The sequence below is a fragment of the Crinia signifera genome, chromosome 6 (assembly GCF_055691185.1).
Source record: "Crinia signifera chromosome 6, ASM5569118v1, whole genome shotgun sequence".
Classification (NCBI taxonomy): domain Eukaryota; kingdom Metazoa; phylum Chordata; class Amphibia; order Anura; family Myobatrachidae; genus Crinia; species Crinia signifera.
The window spans coordinates 150338105-150363205 of NC_139222.1; the positions used below are offsets into that span (position 1 = coordinate 150338105).

At 41.5% G+C, this 25101-nt stretch overlaps 1 protein-coding gene across 4 annotated transcripts in view; it reads left to right on the forward strand.

Moving 5' to 3' along the window:
- CPNE1 (copine 1) overlaps positions 1-25101 on the forward strand; it is a 130543-nt gene that overhangs the window by 18991 nt on the left and 86451 nt on the right. The gene's annotated exons all lie outside the window — the stretch shown is intronic.

Below are 25101 nucleotides of genomic sequence, written 5' to 3' on the forward strand. Positions count from 1 at the left end.
GCATCTGCTTTTCAAGGAGCAATAACTGCACAAGAAGTTGTGAGAAGACAGACTTCTAGAAAGGATGGCTGAAAGTGGCACTCGGTCGCTAGCTTAATAAATATAAAAGTATTGAGTGTGGGTATGCAATGGGTTTTCTCTTACATTGTCCAGTCTCAATGTTTAGTTCAGTAGGCCAACAGCACTGCCCTCCAAATTATGAAATAATTCACTGATGGGAGTACATGTGCTCCAGCTTTCTTAACTTGAGGAAGAGAGCAATAGGAACAAATCTTGCTGATTATACAGATAATCATGTGCGTAAACTTACAACATTTGGCAAAAACAGCTACAGCTTAGATTCTGGGTACATCAATGTGTGTTAGCATGTCTGAAGTGACATTTTTTTTTTCATTCAGAAGAATAGAAAGGAATATTCCTATGTAAAGGAAGATATAATATTTTAATTATATTTGTAATGGTCACAAGCTACAAACTCCTTTTTGAAATGGTATGATTGTATTTTTTTCCCCTTGTAGTGCAGCTTAAGGGGTATATTCAATGCTGACGGCAAGGTTTGTGTGGCGATGATGACTTGCTTTCGGCGAGGATCGCCGAAGACAAGCGATCCTCTTCATCAAACTCTCTCTAGCTGTTCACTGTTTTCTGTGTTCCGGGGAAATCCTTACCATCAGAAAATGGCGAGAATTCCCTTAAATGGCGAGGTTTGCGGCAAATGCAGCGAGCACGCTGCATTCTATGGCTAGCCTCGCTGCCTCCCTGTTTTAATAGGCACACTCGCTGTTTCCACCTCGCCTCAGGGAACAGGGAAGAAGGGGTGACTGACGGCAAGCTATCTGCACTGCTTGCCATCATAGCTTGCTGTCACCCCATTGAATATACACCATTGTGGCTAGTTTTATGTGCCATCAGTACAGGTAAGACAAATGAGAATTGATGCTGCTCTTTGTGCTGTCATAGATAGCAGATTATTGAGGTGACCCACTAGTGTACAGGTTTTAAAGCTTTTCTTTATTTAGCACAGTAAGGCAATTTGCTTATTTCAAAGATTTAGCTGCTTTAAAAGGATGACCTATAATTCTAATTTTTTATTTTGTTAAAAAATATAGTTCCTTTTGATGATCATCATGGGGTAATTCAATTAGCTCTGGATTTTACAGTGTATTTTAAATCCTAATTTATGTACCCTTTATCCATAGTAACCTGATTGGTGCGTTAAGGCATGGTTTTTGGTTAAGTACTAGAACTACACAATTGCCACACAGTTTGTCAGATTAGTCTGTCTGCAACAAAAATCTAGTAATATATGGGTAAAAATGACAATTGTCAGTTGTTGTGTTTTTTTTTTTTTTTTTTTTTCTTCTGTTTTTGGTAATGAATTATCAAAGGATGCACTTTACACTAAGTGGCAATTACCATGGCTAATTGAATTCCTCCTCAAAATGCTGACTGTAGAGAATGATCAGTTGAGTATGAATGTTGGGAAAGTGTAAGTACTAGAGCAGTGGTTCCCAACCTTTTTTTTCTCTCCCGTACCCCTTGATTAGGCTTTTTGGTACTTGTGTATTATAACGGCGCCCAATTTCATCCAAAACGCATCCGATATCGCGGCCGATTTTCTGCCGATTTTTGGCCGATTTGATCTGCGATGCGATTTTCGGCCGATTTTTTTTTTTGCCGATTTTCCGCCATTTCCTGATTTGCATGTTATTCCATCCTTGCACACCCCCAGGTACTATGCGATGGTATGCGATGTGATTTTCGGGAAAATGCCCCTGATTGTACAATTAAATATCGCATAGTAACGCATCCCAGCAAGTGGCATGCGATGCGATTTGCAATGTTAGATGCACCCCCATTGTTAACGCCACCCCCACTATCAATGCCAACCCGAAGCGTGGCGAGCACAGCGGTACGCGTCCTCCAACCTTTTCATACCCCCACTATCCACGTTGGCGTGGAGCTGATTTTAGATAGTGTGGCAAGCGCAGCGAGCCACCGAGCCCGAAGCGTGGCGAGCGCACGCGGATTACTTTACATGTATTCCGCGTCCCCTCGCGGGGCTCGCCACGCTTCGGACTCGCTACACTATCTAAAGTCAACTCCACGCCAACGTGGATAGTGGGGGTATGAAAAGGTCGGAGGACGCGTACCGCCGCCGCTCGCCACGCTTCGGGTTGGCGTTGATAGTGGGGGTGGCGTTAACAATGGCGGTGCATTTAACATTGTAAGCACCCATCAGGGTGATTGTACAATTACAAATCGAATCGCTTCACATGCATCACATGGCATGCATCACATGCCACTATATTGCATGCGATGCACTACGATGGAAATCGGGGGTGTGCAATAATGGAACAGCATGCAAATTGGCCGGAAAAAGTGAAAAATCGGCAGCGAAATCGCATCCGATTTTTCAATGCGATTTGCGGCCGATTTCGTGGGCGCCGTGATAATACACAAGTACCGTGTTATTAATTGATAAGTACCCCCTCCTCTCATTTTGAAATATGGACAGTACTTAGCGGTATGCGGATCCTTATGTAAGCTTGCAGCATGGCCCTCCTACCTCCAAGTCTGTCTGTTACCCAGTTTGTCTTATCACTGTCTACTATTGTAAAGCGCAACGGAATCTGCTGCGCTATATAAGAAACTGTAAATAAATGAATGTCCTTATATAAAGGAGTAGTATACAGCAAGGAATCATGCCCTTCTGTGTCTAGACACTGGTTGTGTATTATCTCCAGGATTCCCGCTAACACAGGTAGGATTATAGCCGCTGCTTCCTCCACCTTTGTCAGTGCTGGGAAGATTACTGCTGATATCTGAGGGCAGCATGTGAAGCTCCCAGTGGATTGCTGGTCAGGCATATGACACAACATGGTTTGTCTCCATGGCAATGAGTCTTTTTCAGCCATCAAAAGACCTTTTCATCGTCCGCCATTACCAATATTATTTTCAAGTACCCCCAACTGGTCTGCAGAGTACTCCCAGGTTGGGAACCACTGTACTAGAGAATATATTGGAGAAGGTGGGCTGTTCTCATAATTCGCATTTTCTTTTACATCCTGTGGAAACTATATAGGAAGAAGGCCATTTGGCAGAGTGCTTTGGGTAAATTTCTGGTGGGGAAACCTGAACTGCCTAAACATTGTTGCAGAACCAGTACACCCCTTCTGGCAACAATTTTTTATTTCTTTTTTACTTATGGCAGTGGGCTCTTTCATCAGGATAATGCATCCTGCCATACTACAAACAATGATCAGGAATGGTTTCTAGGATATTACAGAGTTGAAGGGGATGACATTGCTTCCATATACCACAGATCTCTGCATGATCGAGCATCTGTGGGATCTTATGGGAAAATTAGTCTGAGGCATGAAGGCTTGCAATTTATAGAACTGAAAGGATCTGCTTCTAAGATCATGGTGCCAGATACCAAAGGACACCTATAGATGACTTGTGGAGTCAATTCCTGAACAGGTCAGAGGTATTTTAGCGATATGATGGGAACCTTCACAATATTAGACAGTTAGCTTTCAGTCTTGTAGCTTATTGGTGTAAAATAAATACATTTGTATCTTCATACATATGTGTACATGATGGCAGGAGCACTGAATCTAGAGAAAAATGCCAACCTTTTACTACCACCCCACCCATTCATCAAATACCTGCCGCAAATTTCTGTGTAAAGCCTTTTAGAGCATTATATCTTAATATTGTGGTCACCCCAGAGACTCAACAGCATCTGGCTTTTTTTGTTTCTTTTCAAAGCTTACAGACTGGTTATTACATTGTGGCCACACATCCTTGTTTTTGGTCTACCTTTTCTTTCTTTAAACTACAGAATTCATACTATACAATCGATATAAGCAAATACCTCCATTCTAAAATGAATTCTAAAATTCAAAGGTTCCTTTATTCTCAGAAATTGGTTTCAGTATTTCATGAAACTGGATAAATCCACTACCTACAAAAGGAAGACAGACACCCCCACCCCCCTGAAGCAAAAATACTATTTTATTTGCCAAAGTTGCAATTATTGTAGATTTGGCAGTATTGTAAGTTGAAATGATGCTACATAGAGGAAGTTGCCACACCAGTGTGACTAAACCTTTTGAGTGCCAACATCTCTGTGCGAGATGTGAAAAATATCCACTGAAAAGGCCAGCATCTCTTACATTTGTTACATAAATTGAAATAAAAAATGTTGTGTGATATAAGTAGAGACAGGATTATATGCAACATAAGCTCGAAATATGCATGAAAAATACTTAAAATATGCATGAAAAGCGTCAAAAATATGCTAAATAAAAAATACAAAATAAAGTGAAATTTTATAGTTTTTTATTTAAATCAGCATACAATTAGTAAGTAGTAAATGACCCCCAGCAGTATACCCCACATAATGCCCCCAGCAGTATACCCCACATAATGCCCCCAGCAGTATACCCCACAGATAATGCCCCCAGCAGTATACCCCACAGATAATGCCCCCAGCAGTATACCCCACAGATAATGCCCCCAGCAGTATACCCCACAGATAATGCCCCCAGCAGTATACCCCACAGATAATGCCCCCAGCAGTATACCCCACAGATAATGCCCCCAGCAGTATACCCCACAGATAATGCCCCCCAGCAGTATACCACACAGATAATGCCCCCAGCAGTATACCACACAGATAATGCCCCCAGCAGTATACCACACAGATAATGCCCCCAGCAGTATACCACACAGATAATGCCCCCAGCAGTATACCACACAGATAATGCCCCCAGCAGTATACCACACAGATAATGCCCCCAGCAGTATACCCCACAGATAATGCCCCCAGCAGTATACCCCACAGATAATGCCCCCAGCAGTATACCCCACAGATAATGCCCCCAGCAGTATACCCCACAGATAATGCCCCCAGCAGTATACCCCACAGATAATGCCCCCAGCAGTATACCCCACAGATAATGCCCCCAGCAGTATACCCCACAGATAATGCCCCCAGCAGTATACCCCACAGATAATGCCCCCAGCAGTATACCCCACAGATAATGCCCCCAGCAGTATACCCCACAGATAATGCCCCCAGCAGTATACCCCACAGATAATGCCCCCAGCAGTATACCCCACAGATAATGCCCCCAGCAGTATACCCCACAGATAATGCCCCCAGCAGTATACCCCACAGATAATGCCCCCAGCAGTATACCCCACAGATAATGCCCCCAGCAGTATACCCCACAGATAATGCCCCCAGCAGTATACCCCACAGATAATGCCCCCAGCAGTATACCCCACATAATGCCCCCAGCAGTATAACACAGATAATGCCCCCAGCAGAAGTGCACATACTGTAATGCCCCAGCAGAAACTGTGCTGTAAGTTACTCACCGTTGCCATCCGTTGGTTGAGGTCAGTGTTCTGTCCAGAAGCACCACTGTTCGGGGCCTCCAGCACCCGTGTGGCGCGCAGTGATTCCCCGCGTGTCAGCAGAGGTGGACAGCCTGTCAGCGCGGCGGGTGTGGGATGTAGCTGGAAGAGCCTACAGTACACACTGCGGCGTATCGGCTCTTCCACCCACATCCCACCCCCCGCCGCGCTGACAGGCCGCTCAATCCATTCCTCTGATGGGCGATTCTGTCAGCCTATCAGCGGCGTTTCCTCACATAAAGAAAAAAAAGTCAGGAAGTGAGGGTGAACGCTCCGCGCCGACCGCGCTATGCCAAATATGCACCATCAGGACATTTAGGTCAGATATGCAATTTCTGCTGAAAATCGGGCAAATATGCAAATGCATATAATCCGGTCTCTAGATATAAGATACCTTGGTATTATCTGGGCGTCCAATTTTTTTTCATTGCATGCCACTACTTAAGGCATGCAATGTGACTTTTCATTGTAAAGACCCGATTATTAATTGTGTAGTCAGCCATGAGTGACTTCATACCCCCACTATCCAACTACGCATGGAGTTGATTTTGGTACTTGTTTCCTAGCACAGCGCCACCGATTTTAATTGTATTGATCGGGGCCGCAAAAATCGTGTCGATCACATCGCATGCCAACCAAATCACATGCGATCGACCCGATTTTTACATTGGAATCAATGTAAAATGTTCCCTGAGACCCAAATTTTACATTGATTTTCAATGTAAAAAGCCCCAAAACACCCCCATTTAGATAGCAACCCCCCCCCCCGATGGGTGAAATGGCCCTCCATTACCACCCCACTATTGATGCAAACCCGAAGCGTGGCGAGGGGCGGCGGTACGCATCCTCCGACCTTTTCATACCCCCCCACTATCCACGTCGGCGTGGAGATTTTATAGTGTGGCGAGCGCAGCGAGCCACAGAGGCCGAAGCGTGGCCGCACGCGGATTACTTTACATGTATTCTGCGTCCCCTTGCGGGGCTCGCTGTGCTCGCCACACTATATAAAATCAACTCCATGCGTAGTTGGATAGTGGGGGTATGAAATCACCCATGGGTGACTATACAATTAAAAATCTGGTCTTTACAATGAAAAATCGCATTGCATTGCATGCCTTAAGTAGTGCGAATGCGATGCAATACAATGAAAAAATCAGGCGCCCAGATATTACACAAGTATAGATACCTTTCCTATATAAGGTAAACCTTTCAGGTCAATAAGGTGAATTTTCACACCCATTTTGAAAAATTCACATGGCGCTAAAAGGATTAAGTGGTGCTAAGTTGTTCAGGAGCAATTCTGCAGATATCTGGTGTTTTTTTTTTTTTTTTTTTTGAGTTTTGGATCCTAAAACTATAGGTTGGCTGAAGCTGCATTGTCAGGGGCTAAGGTGAGTGTTTTACAAATAATTTGCTACTCCATGGTAGGAAAAGGGTATTCTAGATTGAAGAGAACCTATTTTTATGAAAATAAAGTGGATCATGTGAAATATTCAGGGCCGGCTCTACCTTTAGGCAGCTGCCTAGGGTGCCGGGATCTGGGGGGGGCGCTACCAAGTCTGCAAATGAAAAAATCAAGGGTGTCTATGAGGATCCTTGTTGTACCTAATGCAGTTGGCGGCTGTGGAACTTCTAAGACCTCACCTGCATACGTTCCCTTGAGACATACTTCCATACATTGCGGCCCCCTCCTCCTTGTGCTCTGTTGTGGGTTGCAAAGGGGAGGGTGCAGAGGGCCTCCAGGGAAAGAAGGGGACTTGCCCTCCTTCCTGGGGGAACTGGGAGGACCACAGGATTTTTTTTTGGGGGGGGGGGGGGTTTGAAGTTTTGCCTAGGGTGTTGAGAAGCCTTACACCGGCCCTGGGAATATTTAGCCCTTGTGTGTAGATTTGGTGGTAGAGAAGAACATGAGGTAAAGTGAGGTAGTTGTTCGAGAACTGAAAGGCAAAGCTGGAGAATCTTGGGATGACGCAGAAGAGGCCAGACCAAAATCAAGGGAGTGTCCCTGATTTCCCTTGTGAGCAAATAGTGTTGAAACTGTGTAATGTGGCAGTAGGCACAGTGGAATGGTCAATGAGTCTGTCTACTCACATATAGGGCATTTTAACAAAAAAGGATTTAAGAATTCTCAGAATGCTTTAATGCCCCTCCTAAAAGTTTCTTCCACCACTTTGCTGAGGAAAAGTCCACTGCATAAGTGCTGCAAGAGATGTAGTGTGACGGAAAGTAAGGTTTCTGTAATGTAAAAGGAGTTGGAGGGATTTTTAAATAGATTTATGGATTTGTTTTTTTTTTTACAAACCTCTTGTTACAGATTGCATGGATTGCAGATTGCATGTCAACAATGGTTGAAAAGGTGATGTTTATATTGATTGGTAGTACAAGATGAATGTCAAGTTTTTGAGTGGAGTGAGGATCATAAGCAAATAGTTAGTTAATATTGTAGAGTGTCAAGGGTTGGATGAGATGTTTCCAGAAGCCATTAGAGCAATGTGTGAGCAGGAACATGAGGATGATTTTCTGTATAATCTAGGAGTCAGTTTAAATTTTAGGAGCCAGACAAGCATTCACCTCCACCACAACACGTCTTTTTCAATGGTCATAAAATTATTCCACATGCACATAGCTGCCCCAATTCATATTATCCACACTGTCTAGAATTCATATACCCCAAGTTCAGTGAAACCCATTCACGACACTATACACTTTCTAAGAATTAATAAAGCAACATATAGAAGACCACTAGCAATGGTTTATCTTAAGCTGATTACCTACAAGTATGAGCAATGTATATCCCTCTGGCTGCTGTGGAACTAAACATAATATGCCCTTCCACATCTTCCTTATAGCAGAAACCTTTACATATATGGAGATTCCACTTTCTGAGTTAGCTGGAGGTGGCCAATATCCCATTTAACACCCTCCTCCAAATTAAGGTCAGTCCTCCACATTCATGTTATCGCTGATAGATGAGAAGAAGAATGCCTTCTACCCAGCTAAGGAACCAATGCCAGACTCCCACACCATAGAGACATTTTACTCCAATGCACTAGACCAACTATTTGAGCTGGGGGGCCACTTAACACTTTCAGTAAATATTCGAGGGACGCCCTCTGGAAAAGGGTGTGTGGCCACTCAAAAGGGGGTTTGACCACTCAAAAAGGGGGGTGTCCTGTGTAGTGTACCATACTATATACCTCTTATATACAGTATGCAACAATGTTAGACCCCCCTTACACATTATGCCACAATGAAAAAGCCAAATTTCACATAATGCCACATGGAATGAGTCAAAATTCATGTTTTGCCACACAGAATTATTCAAACTGCACGTTATGCCACCCAGATTGAGCCAAAAGTCACATTTTGCCACCTCAATGAGCCAAAATTCACATTATATAATCCAGTAATAAACTTTGCTAAAAAACAAACCGCATTCAGGATCATGCTGTTATCCATCATATTTGCAGCACCTCTGTTATTGGGCACATTTACCAGTTCCCCCTCACTCTTTGCCCTGGAACATAGTGATCACAGTATGGATGCATAAGGGGGACATATACCCCGTACACACAGGGCGACGGTAGCTTTGTGCTGAGTGTTCTAGTATCACTTCGCTGCACCAGCGATCTGCTCAGTGATCTTTCAATGCCAGTGTTCTCAATAGCGGGAACACGGGGCATACACAGCGATTTATGCTAAATTTTTAAGCATTCTAGTCAAATTGCTTGGATATGGGGCCTAAATAGCCCTGTGTGTATACCCTGTTTCACAGATTGCATTGCCTTTTATGCATGTAAACTGCATCAGAGCTGCTCACCAGTGGTAACGGAGTCTCCTCTGCTGTAGCACTACAAGCCCCAGCACACCATGCTTGCCTCTGGCCGGCACAGACTGGTAACTTTGAGAAATAAAGTGCACTATACATATTATATAATAGTCACTATGTTCCCGAGTACAGCACCCAGCATGTGCCAGTGCCTCTCAGGACAGCTATAGACACCACAGCCCAGCGCTCACCTGTGAGACCTCATATGCACAGTGCAGTAATAGAATTCCCAGCTGTGCATCAGACATGCCGCAGTGTTTACTCATATATTATACAGAACAATGTGAAATATCCTGGTGTCGGTGACGTTTTTGGTGAGGTCTGTTAGCTTAGCTCATATGAATCCTGGGCTATGAGAACATTGCCGATCCCACTGTTAGTAATTTTTCAGGGGGTGGGGACAAGTCTTTACCTATAGCTTACATGGTGAGTGTTTGGGGGCAAAGCTGGCCAACCTGACTCGAATAAACTTTCCTCCACGGAGCCGCATGCTGAAGCACAATGACAAGCAGCTCAGCTAGTCTGGCCGCTTGTCATTGTGTGCTGGAGGTGGAGCAGCGGGCCACATCTGCCCATGGGCCGTATTTTACCTACCACTACAACTAGACTGAGGAAACTCATATAGGTTCCTAGGATGGCTTATAGGCCTATCTACTCCATGCTATGTGTTCTAAGATGGGTAGCTGGTATCAGTCTCTTGCATTACAATTTTAAGTCTTCATTGTTCAGCCTATTGGAATTGGCCTGCATGGACTACCTGCTAAAGTTGACCTTTTTAGTTGTTCAGTCAAGGGAGCTGCTGCTGCCATCTTGTAACTGGTTCTCCTTTTTTAAAGCAGTGAAAATAGTGTATGGTGAGCTATGGCAGATGATCTATACAGTTTTAGATATGCAGCAACTCGGTATGGGTGGGTTTGATGTTGATGCTCATTCCTCGAAGGACTCATCTATTGGCAGGCACTCGCAGCACAGTTCATCTCTGGACACACTGCGGCTGCTGTGGGCTGGCTCAGGTGGCTCTGGTTTTTCCAACACACACACACTGTGAAGAGAGAGGAGGGTGAACCACTGTAACAACCACCAAAGTAGTGCTTTCTAGTATATGTACATTTTTACACTATTAGTTATTTTTGTATTGTACCTGGCTTTTGTAAAATGTAGCTGCCAGGACAAATGCTGACTGACCTGAATATAGAATATACCATAGTATAGGTTTAGCAGTATTCTTTATTTTTTGTGTTTTTATCTTAAAAAAAAAAAAAGAAAAGTACAAAAAATAGAGAGATCTAAAATGTGACTAAAGGTGCGTACACACGTACAGATTTTTCTGTCTGATCTATCTGGTGGGAACAAAAACCTCAAAATGTGTGGGAGCAAATGACCATCAAAAATTTTCACCCAAATGCAGGAAAACAGAAAAAAATATATGCTTTGATAAATTTGTTATCAGAATGATTTAAACAATTGGTCTGACCACTGTTTTCAAACGTTTGGGAACAATTTTTTGATTGTCAGTTGCTCCCATACATTTCCAGGTTTTTGTTCCCACCAGATAGATCAGACAGAAAAATCTAAGTGTACGCACCTAAAGTCTGTTGCCATGAGGGCACCCCTATTAGCATGTTTCTCATATGTGAGGGATAAACATCCTGAATCAGGTCTTGGCAACTAAAATTGGTGAATCTTGTACATAAATTCGCAGAGTATTTTTTTAATTCTTTTTTTATTTTAACTAGGTTTTTTATTGAATTTTTCAACAATTAATACAGAAAAGTAAAAAGGGAATACGTTAAACATACTAAATACAAAAACACAAAGAGAAACCAGGGGTGTACATAGTCAGTGTACAAACATCTTGCTCTAGACATAGTAATAAAGTTAGAGTAATAGGAGGTATACCATAACTATTATACATTGCCCACATATTCTAAATAAATTTGAGAGGCTACTTCAGATCCACAGATCATCCACTCTCAGAGCTTGATATCTGCAGAAGTGCTATTCTGTGTTTATATGGCCTGTATCTTCTCTATATGTAGTCCACCCCATCCACTTCATATGTATAGAATTAGAGGAATACTGAACTCCGGCAGTTTCGAAGTTGTATTGTTTCGCAGAGTATTTTTAAAACCTTTCCAGATCTGTTATTTTAGTAATAGGGTTTGTATAGCTCTCCCATATTTTGAAAGATTTCAGTGAATTTTTCCTTTTGCTATGATGCCACAAGCCATTCCTTTCTAAAAATGTGAAAAAGGCTTGCTCAAGAAAAGTTAGTGGTGGGGCTGTCGGGTGCAACCACAATTACAGAATGCATTTGATGATATAAGAATTTTTTGACCCACTGCGTCACTCGAGTCCTCTCTGATACGATGCCAAATATTGCCCACTCAAGGGATAGAGGTAAGTAAGATACTATATGTTGTGTGCAGTATTTCTTCATATTTGAGCCCAGAATCTCCTTATTGGACATTCCCATAAGCAATGGTACAACTCAGTCCTTCAGTGAGCCACATCGAAGACCTAAATGATCATCAATCATTTCCATCACATAACGACAGTGTGGTGACAAGTATGTCCTGTATGTTCAAGAACAATTCCGTGTAGGAGGTTGCAAGAACCAGTTTCATGCAAAACGCAAATGCGAGAACTTAGGTTGAGAGCGAACCAATCGGGCGCAAGCACTAAAAGAACATACCCTTGTAAATAGGGAATTTATAAAAAATATTATAAGTGGCTGCTCTCAATTTGCAAGTTGGATGGGTACACTGGAAAAAACAAACGGTGTGTGAATAAACACACATCCAGAGTGCCACACAATTGGAAATGGTAATAAGTGTTTTTGATGTATTAATACATACAAATAAAAAATATATCTTTTGGTACAGACTTTATAATAAAAAATTATTTGTATATATAAAAAAGCAAATATGCACTCCTTTTGTGAATTCTAACAATCAGCTGATAGTCCCGATATTTATTATTTCCAATAAGCTCTCCTTGAGCAGGGATTTAAGTAATATTAGTCCAGCTCAGTATACATTCAAAGTCACTGTATGGCAAGTAGCCGATAGTAGTATTAAAGCTACGTCCTGCCCGCAGACAGCTGCAGCTCCTCCGCCAGCTGTTGTTGCCTGTTGACGACCAGCTGATTTTTTTTTTTTGGTGTGCAGAGGGCGAGCAACAGCTTAGATGGATACGCTGAATTGCCGGGGACTCGGAGAGACAATGTGCAATGCAGGTTAACTCACCCAGACTTATGTTTTCTGACTAATAAAAAATTTCTGCCTTTCAATAAAAAAATTAATTCTGCTTATGCAGGGGCGTAACTAAGTTTTTAGCGCCCCCCCGCCGGATGGTTTTTCGGCGCCCCCCTCCCCCCTCGAACACCCCCCCCCCCGCCGCCGCCGCCCGCCACCCCCCCACCTAACCTGACCCCCCCTTCTTACACTTACCTGTCCCCGCAGTCTGCATCTCGCCCGGCTCTCTGCCGGGACCTGCCTGACGTCACGGTCCCGGCCGGCTCCTGCTGCTGCAATGAAAACTGACTCTTAGAAAATGGCTGCCCCCATACTGCAGACAGAAAACTGTCTGCAGTATGGGGGCAGCCATTTTATAATAGTCAGTTTTCATTGCAGCAGGAGCCGGCCGGGACCGTGACGTCAGGCAGGTCCCGGCAGAGAGCCGGGCTAGACGAAGACCACAGGTAACTATACCTCCGCAGCCCCCCGGCGGCGCCCCCAATTTCTCTGCGCCCCCCCGCCACCGCGGGGGCTGCGGAGGTATAGTTACGCCACTGTGCTTATGGGCGTGAATTGATCTTTCCACTGTGCCAAACCCTTTAAGTTGTCATACTGGAGGGGAGTTTAGAGAAACAAATGTACCAAAATTGCTGTAAAAGAAGAATTTTTCAGTAATCTAGCGGATTATTGTAATCCATTTAGGGAAAGCACCCTGGAGACACCAGCCACACAATGCTGGGCTGGAAGATACGCTAAAAGAAAATCTTCTACTGCCTGTACAAATGTGAGTGAGCTTTCTTGTTTCACTGTTAATGAAGTGTCCTATACTGGTTATTCCATATTGCACCCATAGTATAAAGGGTTATTGCGCATTACCATCTTTAAAAACGAAGGGGAGAAATAGAGAAATATACTGGCCTGTTTGTGCTGTGATATATGCCACACATTACATGTAGACATTAATGTATTCGCTCGAAGTGACATGGGTACCTCCTCTATCATACAGATGCAAAAATACAATTAAGTTACCGCCATTTAAAAATGATGTCTCTTTGGCAGTGTTAGAATGCATAGTTTTACCATGTATCCAGTCTCGTAGGTAGGATAGGTGGGAATCATGGCTATATTCTGTTATGTTGGGCAAATTAATACCTCTATTGCATCTACATTGCTGTAGTTTTCCAAGACCAGTCTTTGCTCTTTTAACATTCCAAATAAATGAGCGTATAATGCCATTCAATTTAAATTTGTGTCTCGTTTGGTCAATAGGATCGGGAGTGATTGAAGTGGGAAGAGGATCATTTTACTAAATTACATTACGTTGACAAAGATATGAGAGATTCAGATGTCTCAATCTATCTGTATCTTCTCGTGTTCCTCATAATATTTTTAAATTGAGGGCATATAGATTATTTAAATATTTAGGGAGTTGTGTTCCAAAATAGGTTATGGGATTGGTGATACATTTTTAATAGGGATTTCCTGAAACCATACGGGGCCGGCATATCCTGGTTTCAAGTGTAATGCTGTGGATTTTTTAAAATGAACCTTGAAGCTTGTATGTGGTCCTAGGTCTTCCTAGGTTTTGAGATGAACAATAGAACATCATCTGCAAAGTCAGATATTTTTAGTTCTTTCCATTCAAGAGTAAAACCCTTGAACCATGGCCAGTTCTGTAACACTTGATGCAGGAGATCAAGAGCCAAGTTTAAAAAGTGAAGATGAGCACCCCATCCTGTCTCATTCCTTTTAGTTAAGGCATTGTTTTTTTTCTTCTCGTTCCATTAACCAGTAATGAGGTTGAAGGCTGGTTGTAGAAAAATGTCATATATTGGTATGTCCTCAAATTTCCCTCCTGTCTAATATTATTTAAAATAGATGTAGCCAAGAAACCATGTAAAATGCTTTTAGAAGTATATAGGTTTAAAAGCTTGTTTGGCACGGTAGGTTGAAGACTAGCCTCCATCACTGCAGCAATTGCAGTGCATATACCATGGACTGTGTGTTTACCTTTTAGTAAGTCCTAGTTGATTTTATGAGCATGGAGGTCAAGAAAGTTTGGTGTCTGTCTGCTAGGATTTTAAAGTCAACATTCAACAAGGTGATATGGCGATATAAGGAACGCAGGGTAGTATCTCTTTAAGGTCTTGGGATAAGGGTAGTAAATGCTTGATTTAAAATTGGAATATGGGGTTTTCAGTTAGGGTCGCAACAATAAAGATTATGTGCATAAATTATGTTGTGATGCAGAATTTATAGTATTCTACTGAGTAACAGGCAGGTCCTTGGGCATTGTTTAAGTGCATAGATGTTATTGCTTTAACAATTTCTTACTATTGCGGCCTCCAAGCTTTCTTGGTCTAGTAATTTTGTCATTAGTATAGGATTATAGTGGGTCGCAATGTAATGATGATGAAAGTAATCTTGAAATGTTTTGGTGGATGAGTGAGAATCCCTCTTTTTTAGTGGCTATGTGTCGGCATTTTAAAACTTTTATAGTCCTGTTTGCCAGTAGTGTTCCCGTTTGGGTACCCCAATGGAAATATTTTTGTTTATGTTCTACTTTTATTACTCTCAAATACTGTGGTAGCTTCTTAAAACAATAGTCGATGCAAGAGAAAGATTTATTGACTGCTCAGCGGACTGTCTTAGATTTATCAGTGGAATAAACGAGTCTCCAGGGGTCCACTAAAGAACGATCAGTTTAATAATAAATGGGGATATGGTTCTGGTGAGGGTTATTAAAGAGTTTTGGGTATAACAGATTTGTAGTCAGATTAGATATATATATGTTCATACACCTCCCATATTATATATAAAATGTATTTTGTCATTAGGTCTCTCCAGCTCGTTGCTTAATCTGTGCACCCGTTATATATTTGGAATCCGTAAGGCATCTTGCTCAAATAATCTATCAAAGCTGTGCCCTTGCCTTGTTTAGGAATGCCCACAAATTGAAGATTGTTAAGTTTGTGGCTATTTTCCAAATCGCACCTTGTCAGCAAGTATTTGACAAGCGGACAATTTTGAAGATGTCTGAAGTGCGTTCAAACTGTCCTCCATGCCACTGAACCTCTGTTCCACCGTGTCCAATTTATTAGCATTAAATCTCCTCACTGATCATGCTGAAGTGAGGATTGGAGTTTATCCATCCTTTTATCAATTTTAGGTACCAGCTGGTCAAACTTCTCATTTTTGGGTAAGAAAGTTTGGAGTTTAGTCTATCGTGGCCATAAGTGTTAAAGATCCTTCTTGACTTGCTTGTACTCTTTTTTTTTTTTTCTTTTTTGTGAGTATGCTTTCTCAATAGCTATTCTTTTGGAAGATGTACCCAGGCCTCATTAATGCGTTTTCCCTTTATGAACTTATTAGTAATACTTTACCTGAATTATAGATTACGTCACACGCTTGGTTACAGGTTATTTTAGCTTTGCTTTTATCTTTGTGTCAGCCTACGTCACTGTTGTGGGCGGTCCCAGGCTGACAATGTCACAAGGGGCTTGACCGCGCTGTCACGAAAAGGGAAGGGCCCGGCCGTCGCCGAAGGGGGCGGGCCTTGCTCCTCCGAAGGCTCTGCACTGCTGGGGAAGCACCGGGCATCGCAATCTACAGTGGCGCTGGGCTTCCCCAGTCACACCGGCGGTGTCGGAGGCAGGCTCTTTTAGCGGGGCACTGCTAGAGGGGCAGGGCGCATTTTCTCCTTGAAAAATCATGCATGGCGCAGCACCACGCTGAAACAGCCTAGTGGGAACACTGAATCTCTCCTCATTCTTCCATCACTTTAGACGGATGATTGGGCGTGATTTAACCATTTAATTCTGCCCTTGGATCTCCGAGATCGGTGACTAGTGCACAATAGAACTTCAGTTGACCTTATTGCGCTTGATTTATTTATTTTTACTTCACTAACATACATACATACATACATACATACATACATACATACATACATGTGTTTGTTAATTGCTGCTCCTCTATTTTTAAAGTGAAGGTTCTTGTGCACCAGTATTTTTAATATTTATCTACCATTATCTATATTTATCTAATATTTATCTACCATTGTCATATCGCACCCCCATCTCCTGTCTAAAGTGATGGGAGCTTGCAAGGTGTTTTGTGTTGATCGCACTCAATGTTGGGTTTAGGCGCATAGTGTCTAATTCTGACCAAACTGATGGAAGCAGAGCTTGACTTCCTAATAACCTTTTGACGGTTGGCCAATTGTGGTCGGTCGATTTTTATCTGAACATAATAATTTTATTATTAAAAAAAGATAGTCGGGTCCAAAAATATTGGGACATTGACACAATTCTCATAATTCGGGCTCTATACACCACCACAATGGATTTGAAATTAACCTAACAAGATATGCTTTAACTGTAAACTTTCGGCTTTAATTTGAGGGTATTTGAATTCAAATCAGGTGAACGGTGTAGAAATTACAACTGTTTCTAAATGTGCCTCCCACTTTTAAAAGGACCAAAAGTAATGGGACAATCGACTCAAAAGCTATTATGTGGACAATTGTGTTATACCCTCGTTATTTCATGACCAATTAAGCAGGTAAAAAGTCTGGAGTTGATTCCAGGTGGGATATTTGCATTTGGAACCTCTACACTTGTAGGTTGCTTTGCCTTCACCTTACTGTCCAGTTCATCTGAAACCAGCTTGATGGCTTGAAGCCTACTAACCTAAAGGTACAGTAGTTTTGATATAGTACTACAGATATGTATTGTCATTTATCTTTCTGTAGGTTAATGGTAAATACTTGGCCATTTAGGTATAATCTAAAGCACAGGGATAGGGAATCTTTGGCCCTCCTACAATTGTGCTGTTAGCCTGGCCATGCTAGAATACACAGTTCAACAGCTGCAGGGCCAAAGGTTCCTCCTACCTTTATTTTTAAAGGATTGTTTTGTGGTGCTGTAAAATGATGATCTAGCCCTTTTGGTTTAGGGTCTAGTCAATTGCTTTGTATTCAGCAAACTATTCCAGTCCCTACCTACCACATGTTTTACCCTGAAGGTAATGTTATACAATATTTTATTTTGTGCATGAAACCGTTTATAGTGTATTATATGGTTTTTGAACCATCAAAAAGCACAGATGTCAGTATCTCAGTCATGCTTAAAATTCAATTTTATGTAATATTCCAGAATTTTGAATATGGGAGACTCATTCTGTACAGTTTTGTGGAAAAAAAGGGCTTTTGTTTTTGTAACTGAAACTTTAGATTAGTATTTGCTAACTCTGCCATTTTTGCTCATTACTGATTTTGTACTATTTCAGTTGATTGAACTTTTAATTGCTTCAACTTCAATAAAAACTGGAAAATTTGCATGTTCAATTTTGACCAGCCATGCACGAAAAGCAGTCAGCTTTGTGTACTTAAACCTGCCTCACACTAGGTGCACAAGATTAAAAAAAAAAAAGATAGATAGATGAAAGAGCACTCCCCCATATGGAAATAAATGAAGAGCCAGCACACCACTTTAAAGCCTCTTCATTAAAATGTATTCAATGTTCAACGCGGCTCTGTGTCCATCTTAACGGTTGCTGTGAGAAGGCTTACGTCTGTTACAACTAGGTATACTTGTCCTGAAAGGATTACCTGATCCACAGCGGTGGTTGGGTAGGTGGTAGGTATCTAATTTTAAGGTTTGCGTAAGTGACCAGCCCCAGTTTCTCATCAGAACGTTGCCCAAAGCAATGTCCTCCCTCATTCTACATTCTGGTGCCATCTTCTGCATAAGAAAACTATGCACACATATCCCACATTATACATGATGCAACAGAAATGGGATTAATAGGAGCTGCCAACCTTCTTCCATTGATCAAAGGTCCAGTTTTTATGCTGTCACACCCATAGTCTTTCTACAGTGGGCAGGGGTGAGCCAGGACACCCTGACCGGTCTGTAGCCATCAAGAGAGAGAAGCAAGTCTGTACACTATAACTTTTAGCTTCCCCTTTATATTTGGGGGTGTTGCACCTTATTTTTTAATGGTGGGGGTGCGGTCTCAACAACCAATAATAATATGGACAAACGAGAAGAGAGAAGCCGTTGCAAGTTTGGACGCACACCTAGATACTAATTCTGTATGATTTCTGAATTAAATTTTTCTTAAAAATTACCCGTCTGTTACTTTTATTTCACTGAAACTCTGGGTCACATTACATACAATTAGACAAGAAGAAATAAAGTGTTAAAATCACATACTTTTGACAAACCAACATAGATTATGTGTAAAGAGAAAGTTTAGAAAGTATCAGTGCAAGAAAATAGCATTAAAAAAATGCAGAGCCTTTTATGCTTTTGTTATGTTATTTTTCTCTGACATTAGAGTTGAAAGCACTTTATCAAGGCTCCTTGACAAAGCCTGCTTAGACAGGAAGAAACACGTGTTGGACCGCCAGGGTCCGCGTTACTGCAGTTATAATTCTGCAATATGCCTAGAAATATTTAAAATATGTCTGAGATGAGAATGTGATTATAGACCTAATAGAATTAGATTGTCTATAATTGGCTAGAAACTGCCATAGTTTGGACTTAGAACCAAAGGCATAAAATAGAAATTGCCTGATAGATTGGAGAGTTCAGATTGGCAGAGTGACACAGTGCACCAAATAACACACAAAGAATCACTCCTACCACCAATAGAGAAGACCTGTCATTTTATGAGGTCTGCTCAGTGAGAGCCAAAAGCTACAATGTATGAATAATACTAATAGCTACAATAGTAACTCATCCCACATGTACAAAAGCCTGGGCTCTGTGCCAGAAAATAAAGTGATACAATAAAGTGATATGTAACCTTTTCAAAATAAAACCAGTGCTTTCAACTCTAATGTCAGAGAAAAATACACGGCATAACAAAGGCTCTGCATTTTTTTAATGCTATTTTCTTGCACTGATACTTTCTAAACTTTCTCTTTACACATAATCTATGTTGGTTTGTCAAAAGTATGTGATTTTAACCCTTTATTTCTTCTTGTCTAATTGTATGTAATGTGACCCAGAGTTTCAGTGAAATAAAAGAAAACAGACTGGTCCTTTTTAAGAAAAATTTAATTCAGAAATCATACAGAATTAGTATCTAGGTGTGCATCCAAACTTATCTTGTTTGTCCCGGTCTGTAGCTATGCAATATGCTGCAATATACTGTGTTCTCTAACACCTTTCTATAATAGCAAGCATTTTTCTGCAATTTGTGCTACAGTAGTTTGCCCATACATTTTCTGCCAGTAGTCCTTTCTTGGACCTGTTTTAGTAGATACTACCCACTGCTGTCTAATCACCACAACTTGGCTCTTGTGTATGTATGTATGTATGTATGTATGTATGTATGTATGTATGTATGTATATATATATATGTATATATATATATATATATATAATATATATATAGTGGTCAACAGGAACAGAGGCGGCACTCAGCGGGCTTAGTAAAAAGCTATTTAATCACAGCAAAGTCAAGTGCAAGTCCAACGTTTCGGAGCAAACGTGCTCCTTTTTCAAGGTGTACAAATGTAAAACAAAAAACTCATACCTTATATACCTCACCCAGGAGTGTGTAGGATCTCGCCACGGGGCCGGAGCAGGCGTCTGACGTCATGTCCGGAATGCGCGGTGTACCAGCGCGCTTCCGTGTGCACAGTTGCTAGGCGATTCCAGCGGCCAGGCTAGCATTGTCCGTTGCCTGGGTAACCGCAGTCAGAGGCTGCGTCGGTCCCGTGGGCGAGATATTCTGTGTAAACAAAGGAAACCAGTGAATGCTACGGAGGTTGAATATATATATAATCTCCTTAAGGGACATACGCACGGAGCGATGATGTGTTCTTTTTCTAAGTGATCTGACCTAGATCACTTAGTAAGCAGATTGCCCCGTCTGTATGCCCCCCGATACGCACGTCACTATCGCCCATTAAGTCGGTGCATGCAGTCAAAATCTAGTGAAATTGCTTAGCAAGTGACTGCAAATCTCTGTGTTCACAAAATGTCTGTTTTAGTGGTTCAGGATGACTTCGATCATGATTGCTATTGCACAGACATAAAAACTGCGCTGGAGAATAGCCTTAATCTAGCTGGCCAGTGATATAAAAACAAAACAAAACAAAAAACTAAACCTAAATAAATCTGATGATAAACATACTGAAATAAAATAAACATAATGGTTAGTGTGGTTAGCAGCTTAGTCCTTTTTATAGTGCATGAAGGAAGATGTTAGTAATCAAGTAATTAAGAATCTATAAAAGGGAAAAAAAAATGGCAACCAGTCTCTTACTTTGTCTTGTCTGGCCAGACAGACAAGGTACCTCACTGGGACCTATTTAGATGGTGTCCCACAGACTTTGGATTTAGTGCAGATATCACAGACTGTGTCCTGCAGGCTGGGGGATTTGCCCTTGCCACCCTTTGTGCAAATGGAGGTGCCAGTGAAAGTTCTTCTATTCCAAAAAAGGTGGGATGAATTTGATGACTCGTTTCCCCGGTATCAACAGCTTCCTTAGATCGAAAGGATTACCAACATCTTTCTCCAGGCACTATAAAAGATCTAATACGGCCTACACACATGCCGATATTAAGGCATTTTCTAAGCGATTTTGCTTAGTTTTGCAAAGTCGCTTAGCAAATGCCCTCACATCGGTGTATGTGTGGGGGCTGTATCGGCATCCGTGCGCGTCCCTGCGCGTCTTTATCGGTGGCCGAGATTGATGGACAGTGTCCATCAATCTCGGCATCGGCAGTGTTCTCCCACCGGAGAACACTGGCGCTGTCCGCTCGCTTAGCACACAGAGCTGACAGCTCGCTCTGTGTGTGGGCTGTCAGCTCTGTGTGCTAGGCGATAGCGGCGAAGCACAGCCCGACCTAGCATAGCTAGGTAGCCCTGCACACATCGGCATGTGTGTAGGGCCCATAAGCTACTAACCATTATGTTTTTTTTTCTGTCAGCATGTTTATCTAATTTGTTTATTGTTGTGTTTTTTAATATCACTGGCCAGTGGTTTATAATGTATAATACATACTAGCTATATTAAGATTATTCTCCAGTGCAGATGTGTTTTTTTTTATTTTTTTTATCTATTTATAGGGTTTTAGCGCAAATATACGGTTTATTTTTAACCTGAACCACTACCCTGCTTTTTTATTTATTTTTATTTTAAGTAAAATCACTTCGCACATATCACTACATGTATATAGGTGATCTAAACACTGGGATATAGCCTACCCTTAATGTCTTAGAAAAAATGCTTAGCACATCTCATGTGTGTATGCACCTTTTTTACATTTGCCCATTTTTCCTGCTTACAAGGTATAAACATTAAGAACTGACTGCTAGCTGCTTTAATGTATCCCACCTCTTGACAAGTGCCATTGTATTCACTTTACCTGTTGGTGGCTTTAATGGTATGGCTGATCGGTTTGTTTCTATTTACATAAAAAAACAAAAAAAACCTGACCTGTTATTTCTGTGCTAAAATTTACTAAATTACACACCCTGTCTATCCTGCTGCTACCTTGCTCTATATGTAAAAGTATTCAATGCATGGTGTTGATGCCTTACGGATAGCTCATTAAAATGTTCTGCAATTTAGCACCGTAGTTGCCCTTCTGTTGATTCATACCATATAGAATAACACTCTTTGACCTCGCTTTATGAATATATTTAGGTTCTCGCCACAGTTGCGCACCTCACAAACCTTGCTGCTTTAATAATCCTTGGAGCCAGTTAATAGTCCATAATGATTTGACCCTTTTCAAAGATAGGTTTTTAATGTGTGTGTGTGTGTGTGTGTGTGTGTGTGTGTGTGCGCCTATTTTTTGCATTCAACACATGACTATGGTATGCTTGTCATCCTAATATATCCCTGACTGAGATGCCCTTCATATAGTGTTGGTATAATATTTTGGCTTATCGGTGTACTTTTCTCCAATGGGTAATATGGTCTATTGGTACTTATGTTATTTGGGCGCCCACTATCCATGTCTGCATGGAGTTCATTTTATATAGTGTGGCGAGCGCAGCAAGCCACCAAGCCCGAAGCGTGGCGAGCCTTCACGGAAAACTAAGCAAATAGATTAGTGGGCGCCCAACTAACATATAAGTACCATTTTTTTCTATTTGTGTACAGGTTGCAATAAGGTGACCTTTGTAGATCTGTAAAATAAAAGTAGTTTATAGGAGATGAGAGCCACTTGCCCATTTTTAACCTTAAGAATATTCATATCACTATTGCATGCATGGCTAAATTGCTTTACGGTTTAAAGGACCCATACACTAGTCCGATTTGACTTGATTCCTACTGACTAGCCCAAATTGGATGTTTGACACTCCATCAGGAGCGATGCACGGACCTGTGTCTGTCCTGCATGCATGCCTGACCACCAACTGGGCGGGCAACAGGGTCACATGAGATACATGCATGTGAAAGGACCTCATGCGATCCTGCTGCCTGGGGAATGTCTCAGGCTGGAGTCTCTAGGGGGATCGGACGGCCATACACAATGCAATAGTGTATGGCCACCTGAAACGTGCGATTCTCGCATGTTATTTGAACTTTATTTTGCCTTGCAATGCACGCTGCCATGTAGTCCATATCGCAAGGCAAAATTATTTGTGCAGGCAGGTTTTTTGTACTACATTGTTTCTACTTCAAATCAGACCCTGTGTAGGTAATCGCATGCGATTTATGTACTTTTACAAACTGTAGTCTAGTCCAAATCTTATGTAGTTCAAATAGCGCAGTCTATAAAGTTTTGCATAGCACATATTCTATAGCTAAAATTGCACCTAGTACACCTCACAATGTGTGGGCATCATTAGCCTCCACCACCTTTAATGGGAGGCTATTTTAACTTATGCAATTCCCTCTCTATGTAGTAATTTTGCCTAATTTCCTCTGAACCTACCTCCCTCCAGTTTAAGGGCTTGTCCTTGTTTTCAAATACTCTTCCTTTGAAGTAGGTTTCCCTCCTGGATCTTGTTAAAACTCTTAATATATTGTAAAGTGTCTATCCTGTGCCCATTCTCCCCTCCAATCTCTAGGTATTAAGAGCACAATTTAGTTGCCCTTCTTTGTACATTCTGTAATGTATAGATGTCTTTTTGGAGATATGGTCTACAGAATTAACCACCATAATCCAGATTAGGCCATACCAATGACCTATACAGTGGCATTATTCTTTTTGCTGCCAATTCCTCTCAGTATGCAACCAAGAATCTTGCTTGCCTTTCCATTGCTTTGTTGCATTGCTTATCTGCCTTCAAGTCCTCTGAATTGGTGAATCCTGAATCCCTTTCCTTCTCTGTAGCTTCCATTGTAGTGCTGCTAATACTACTTTTTAAGTTATTGAGACCGAAGTGCATGTATTTTTTTTTTTTTTTACCTTTTAAAGTGTAGCTTCCACATTCTTGCCCATTCCGCATTGCCTAAATCCTCAGTGTTTCACCCATCCTGGTGTCTGTGCAGATGAAACAATAGTATAAAATAGGACAGATCTATTTTTCCCTGGGACTGTGCTTTTTATTATCTTTGTTAGAGACACTGCAAATGGTGTCCAAGTACACATCCCTGGAGTTCATCACATGTAACCTTTCCCTCCAGCACCCTATTTACTACCACCCTATTTCCTATCTTGCAACCAAGTTCTCATCCATTCAATCATCTTGGGATTCAAAACACACGCTTTAGAGTTAATTTAGCATCTTACAATATTGACAATATCAAAAGCTGTACTATAGACTAGATATGTTACATTGAAGTCTCTCCTATTATTTTGATCACCCAGACTGCCATGATCTCCTCCTAGTAAATCTGTGTTTTAGGATCAATTGCTTGATTCCACAATTCCGTATCCATCAATTTCCCTCGCGCTCAATAGTGGGGTGGCGTTTAACATTGGGGGGGCATTTAAAACATGAGGGGGGGTTTCTATTAAAATGGGGGTTTGGGGTTTTTTTTACACTGAAATCAATGTAAAATCGGGTCTCAGGGACCATTTTACATTGATTCCAATGTAAAAATCGGGTTCATCGCATGCGATTTGGTTGGCATGTGATGCGATCGACGCAATTTTTCCGACCCGATCAATACAATCAAAATCGCGGGAGCCGTGCTAGGAAATAAGTACCAAAAAAAGAAATGTTCTCTCATAGACCAGTGTATTTCAACCACTGTGCCATGGCACACTAGTGTGCCTTGAGCTGTTCTCAAGTGTGCCCCCAGATCTAGAGGCCAATGTATTTTATTTGTCTTACCTGTGGGGACCAGTGTGATTGTTGTTTTATTTGGGTGCCAATAGGTTTGGTTTTTTCCTGTGGGGATCTCATGGTGTGCCTTGGCAATTTTAAAATCTTATTTAGTGTGCTGCAAGGTAAAAAGGTTTACAATCACTGCTTTAGACTTCGTAATTGATTGTGCCATCTTTAGCAGCTAGTACTGTTACCAACTGCTTAAGATAACTGGAGATCAGCATTTCACATATCTGCAGAGGAATTTTGGACCACTCTTTTTGGAACTGTTTAATTTAGTCACATTGGCACTTTCTTGGCATGAACTACTCATTTAAAGTTTTGTCACAGTCCACTGGAATACTTTTTAAC